The sequence below is a fragment of the Aegilops tauschii genome, chromosome 3, assembly GCF_002575655.3.
Source record: "Aegilops tauschii subsp. strangulata cultivar AL8/78 chromosome 3, Aet v6.0, whole genome shotgun sequence".
Taxonomy (NCBI): Eukaryota; Viridiplantae; Streptophyta; class Magnoliopsida; order Poales; family Poaceae; genus Aegilops; species Aegilops tauschii.
In genome coordinates, this window is record NC_053037.3 from 594,743,812 (window position 1) to 594,749,128 (window position 5,317).

Below are 5,317 nucleotides of genomic sequence, written 5' to 3' on the forward strand. Positions count from 1 at the left end.
TGTACTCCTATTTTTATTCCAAAGTCAGCGGGCCATGCTGTGTCTGCTGTAGCTGAAAAGAGAGAGACAGACTGCAATGCTTAATCTAATATGTGAAGCATCTGTTGTAAGCAATCCCCTCCACCAACACTAATACGTTCCGTATAGATTGGAAAAAGGATAGGCTTGGGCTTGGAATGGTCCGCCATGTTCACGGAGCCCGTGACACTTTGGCTTTGGACAGAATGAATTGCTTAGCAGTACATATCGCAGCAGAATTACACAAGTAATAATGCTACAGCCCTAGCCTGTTCAGATCCATTGACGATGCATGGAGAGCGCACCGTGGGAAGAAGAAAACCGGAGACGCCGTCGCACAGACGTAGGTCGAGGGTAGCGCACCACGGCTAATACCTACTGGTACGTAGCTAGCTTTGCGTAACGTAACGGCGACGCGACGCGCCGGGGAGCGGGAGCCCAAGCTGGAAATCGTTACGGCCCTGGGCCCACCTCACCTGCGCCGCTCTCCGTGATTCACTCCACTTTTTCTTTCGCGTCCGTGCTCGCGCGCCCGTGTGGCTATGCATGCTCCGGTCCGCCGCTGTCGCTCGGCCCAGGGCCCCGAGTGGCAGCGAGGCTGCGGGTGGGCCGCTGTGCGTGGAGCGTCACATAGTGAACGCCGTGTCTGTGTGGAGTGCGTGCGGTGCTCTGCGGCGTAGGCTACGGAGGATCTGTGTGGCTGCGGTGAAGCTGAGGCACCAGGAGCGAAGCACCCGCCTCCGCCCCGGCGGTTCGCACTACTGTGTCAGCGCACGGGGTGTCAGCATCAGTGCAGCGAGCAGTTACTGCGGTAGGGTACACATGGGGTCGCTAATCATGGTCCTTGTTGTGTGGTAGGGTAACGTGAGAGCCAGTCGAGCGAGCCCTCTCTGTCTGTCTCGGCCGGTCCCTTGCTTGCCGCGCCTTTCGAGTGTAGACAATGAGGAGGAAGGAACCCGTCCCTTTAATATGCACTTTCCTCTGCCAGCTGGAGCACGTAGCGCTTTTGCACGGCCCGGTTGTAATTCAAGTACGTAATGGCTAATATATCGATCAGCAAGTTTCAGTGGTCACTTGACAGCGCCACACGAGGCCCCGTATCCTCGGCCTGTCCGCTCTTGTCAACAGCCAATTGCCACCTAATCGGATCTGGCAAATTCAGCCTGAACTTTCGGTTGATCGACATCTCTCGTATCAACCTCATCTGTGGGACGGATATGGGAAATACGTTTCAAAAACGTTCTTATATTTTGGGACGGAGGGAGTAGGATCCGCTCCAAGTTGGCCCACTCAGCCAAATAAAAAAATTAAGAGAATAAAAATAAATAAATTATAATAACAATATAAACACGGCAAGAATATTTATGCAAGAAGCAGGCATGCAACATCCGTAACAGGAAAGGTCAAGGAGAAGAGTTAAGCTAAACTCCTCAATTATGACAAGACTTTCATCCATGTTAAAATATTGGGTCATGCATGAAGACTAAAATATTCATCCATGCATGGATGACTCATACAATGGTGCATGCAAGACTTGGAATTAAATATCATGACAAGAGCTGCAATAAAGACAAGAGCTTCAGTCTAAACAAAATCATCTGTCAAGACAAGGTTTCCAGTCTGGACAAAATCATCTGTCAAGACAAATGTTTCAGTCTAGACAAAATCATCTGTCGAGACAAAGAATTCGGTTTGGAAAAAATCGTCCGTCAGGACAAATACTCAGTCACGCATTGGAATCATGCATGGCTATGCAAACAAATATGCTTGACTGTGCAAACTACAAGGCAGATAAAATATGGGGTTGTTTCATTAGCTCACACAAAAGAAAATGCAAGACGTCGAAGCTGTTTCAAGTCAGGTTGTAGTACACCAGCAAGAGAAGAATAAAGGCAGTGACCACGCAGTGCCCCTCTCGCGCTATAAAAGAAGGAGGACTGAGCACTGCGAAATACACACACACACACACACACACACACACACACACACACACACAACACCAGACTCCAGAGCATCGCAACATCCAAGCACCACAGCCCTCACACTCCTTAGTAGTCGTAGTAGTAGTAGCTAGCTCCAGTTGTATAAAGCCTTTGAGCCATTGTATATCCCCGAGGTGAAGGTAGGCAGAAGGTAGTCTTCTTTTCTCTTTGTAATCCCTTCGGGGTCTCTCGAAAGGGAAATCTGTACGTAAATTATGTTGTCGAAATGAAGTAGTTTTATGTTTCACTTGGTCTTTCTATTATGAATTTATGAGATGAGTTCTTATGCTAGGGATACTATAGGAGAAACCTCTGTCGGTAGTTCTTTGTTTAGCCTATCTGGCGTCTACTGAGAACCTTATAGCCGTAGAGAAATATTCCCTTCGGGTGGAACTGTCTGGGAAGACGGTAGGAATTTATCCCCTAAATTCGCAATATAAACATCAAGGGAAAGAACTTAGCTGCTTCTGAAGCAACATAGTGATAAATACGGAGAGTACCGAGTAGAATTAACACAACCGCTGCATACCCATAGGTAGAATAAAATGGAAGGATTCCGTCTAAAAAGAAAATGCAATTTGTAGAGAGAAAATAATTTTTCTTGGTCATGAAATAGGAGAAGGAAAAATATATTTAGAAGAACATATTGCAAAGAAATTTTTGCAGTTCCCTGATAACATGAATGATAAAATGTTTTGCAACAAAAATAGGAATTGTGAATTATGCAAGGAATTATATAGAGAACTTGGCAAAGCTTGGTGGACCTTTATATGCTAAATAAAGAAAGATTGGTCAAAAGTATTTAAAGTCAGAAGATATAAAATTAGTAAGTGCCATTAAAGACAAGTTCAAGAATTTGAAACCTTTAGAATTACCATTAGAAGACTATTACTTCATAATTAAAACCGATGCATCTAAAGTAGGTTGGGGTGCTCTATTAAAGCAAAAACCCAACAAATATTCTCCGAAAGCTGGGAAAAAAATATGCAGATATGCTTCAGGTAGTTACAAATTAAAGACAATAAATAATATTGATAGAGAAATTCTTGCAGTAGTTCACGCAATTAACGCTTTTAGATTATACTAAGGTTTTAAGTAATGTATAGTACGAACAGACTATGAAGCAATATGTAGATATTATAATCAGATTAATAGTTGTAGAAGTTCGACTAGAAAATGGGTATTATTCAAAGATACTATAGTAGGGAATTGTTATAAAGTAATATTTGAACATATCAAAGGGAAGGATAATAGTTTACCAGACATATTCTCTCGCTCATAAATTTTGCAGAAATGAAGAAAGGATCGCTTCCTGGAGGATATGAAGCTTACATATTTGGAGAACAAAATTAGTTCAAAATATTTGCACCAGGCACATTCAACTTCAAGGCCAAAAGTCATATCAATATTAATGACATCCAGAGGTTCATACTAGATAATTTCTGGTATCAATACACCAATAAAAGAGAAGAAAAAGGGTACATGCTGGTAATTCTTAATAGCCTATTTGAATACTTTAATTTATTAAACAAAGGCACCCCCAAAGCAGCACAAAAGGAAGTGCAAAAATAAAATATGCTATATATAATATTGGATGGAAGTAAACAAAGAATATATATGAGCTTTCAAGATGTTTTAAAAGAGAAATTTGATGCAAGGTGAAAGAATGAAGACTTATCATGGAAAAGACATGATGATTACAATGAGGCCCTAAAATGGGCAAGAAGCTTAATAGGGCAAAATTATTATATAGACCCAAAAGCTAAAGAATATATCTTAAGTCGGAGAGGCATATGTAGCAACATGACCACTCCATCTTTTCCTAAATATACAAAGGGAGAAGCATCAAGCTCCCAGAAGGTTAAAGAAGAAGATTCCACTAAATATGAGACACACAAAGAATGCCTTGTCAAAGGAGTCGATCCTTTAGATGGTGAATATATAGACTCAGAAATAAATGAAAAATTTGAACAACTTGCAAAATCAATGAAGGAAGAACTGAAATAAGAAATTATAGAAGAATTAAGATCAGAAGTGAATGGAAAATTTGAAGAACTAAAGAAAGAATATGATAAAAAAATATGATTTCAATATTTCTGAGATACACCATATCAACATTGCCGGACACGGGCAACCAATTGAATAAAAGAGGTAAAATAATAATCAAATATATTCAAATATGAAATCATATGAATATCGATTATACGGGCGCGGAGGACCTATACTAGAATATTGATAGAATTCAAAATATTGATAAAGTATTATCAATAATATGGGCTGGGCAGACCCATACCCAAAGAAAAAAATCGAAAAGAATAAAAATAAATAAATTATAATAACAATATAAATGTAGCAAGAATAGTTATGCAGGAAGCAAGTACGCAACATCCGTATCAGGAAAGGTCAAGGAGAGGAGTTAAGCTAAATTCCTCAATCAAGACGACCCTTCATCCAAGTTAAAATATTGGGTCATGCATGAAGACTACAATATTCAGCCATGCATGGATGACTCATACAATGGTGCATGCAAGACTTGGAATTAAATATCATGGCAAGAGTTGCAATGAAGACAAGAGCTTTAGTCTAGACAAGATCATCTGTCAAGACAAGGTTTCCAGTCTGGACAAAATCATCTGTCAAGGCAAAGATTTCAGTCTAGAAAAAATCATCTGTCAGGCTAAATATTTTAGTCTGGAGAAAATCGTCTGTCCAGACAAAGCCTTCCTTGAAACAACTTCAGCGTCTTGCATGTTCCCTTGTGTGAGCTGATGAAACAATCCCACATTTTATCTGCCTTGTAGTTTGCACACTCAAGCATCTTTTTTTTGCATAGCCATGCATTATTCCGATGAGTGACCGAGTTTATGTCCAGATAGACGATTTTGTCCAGACTGAAATCTTTGTCCTGACAGATGATTTTGTCCACACTAAAGTCTTTGTCTTGACAGATGATTTGTCCAGACTGGAAACCTTGTCTTGATAGATGATCTTGTCCAGACCGAAGCTCTTGTCTTCATTGCAGCTCTTGCCATGATATTTAATTCCAAGTCTTGCATGCCCCGTTGTATGAGTCATCCATGCATGGCTGAATATTGTAGTCTTCATGCATGACCCAATATTTTAACTTCGATGAAGGGTCTTGTCTTGATTGAGGAATTTAGCTTAACTCCTCTCCTTGACCTTTCCCGATACGGATGTTGCATACTTGCTTCTTGCATAACTATTCTTGCTACATTTATATTGTTATTATAATTTATTTATTTTTATTCTTTTCGATTTTTTTCTTTGGGTATGGGTCTACCCAGCCCATATTATTG

The 5,317-nt window shown here is 40.4% G+C and overlaps 1 long non-coding RNA gene across 1 annotated transcript; it reads left to right on the top strand.

Moving 5' to 3' along the window:
• The first annotated feature begins 1,878 nt into the window (after positions 1-1,878).
• Positions 1,879-4,897, top strand: LOC120962041 (uncharacterized). The gene is made up of 2 exons (XR_005752789.2): positions 1,879-2,151; positions 3,292-4,897. It is a non-coding gene; the product is annotated as an uncharacterized lncRNA (long non-coding RNA).
• Positions 4,898-5,317: the final 420 nt, after the last annotated feature.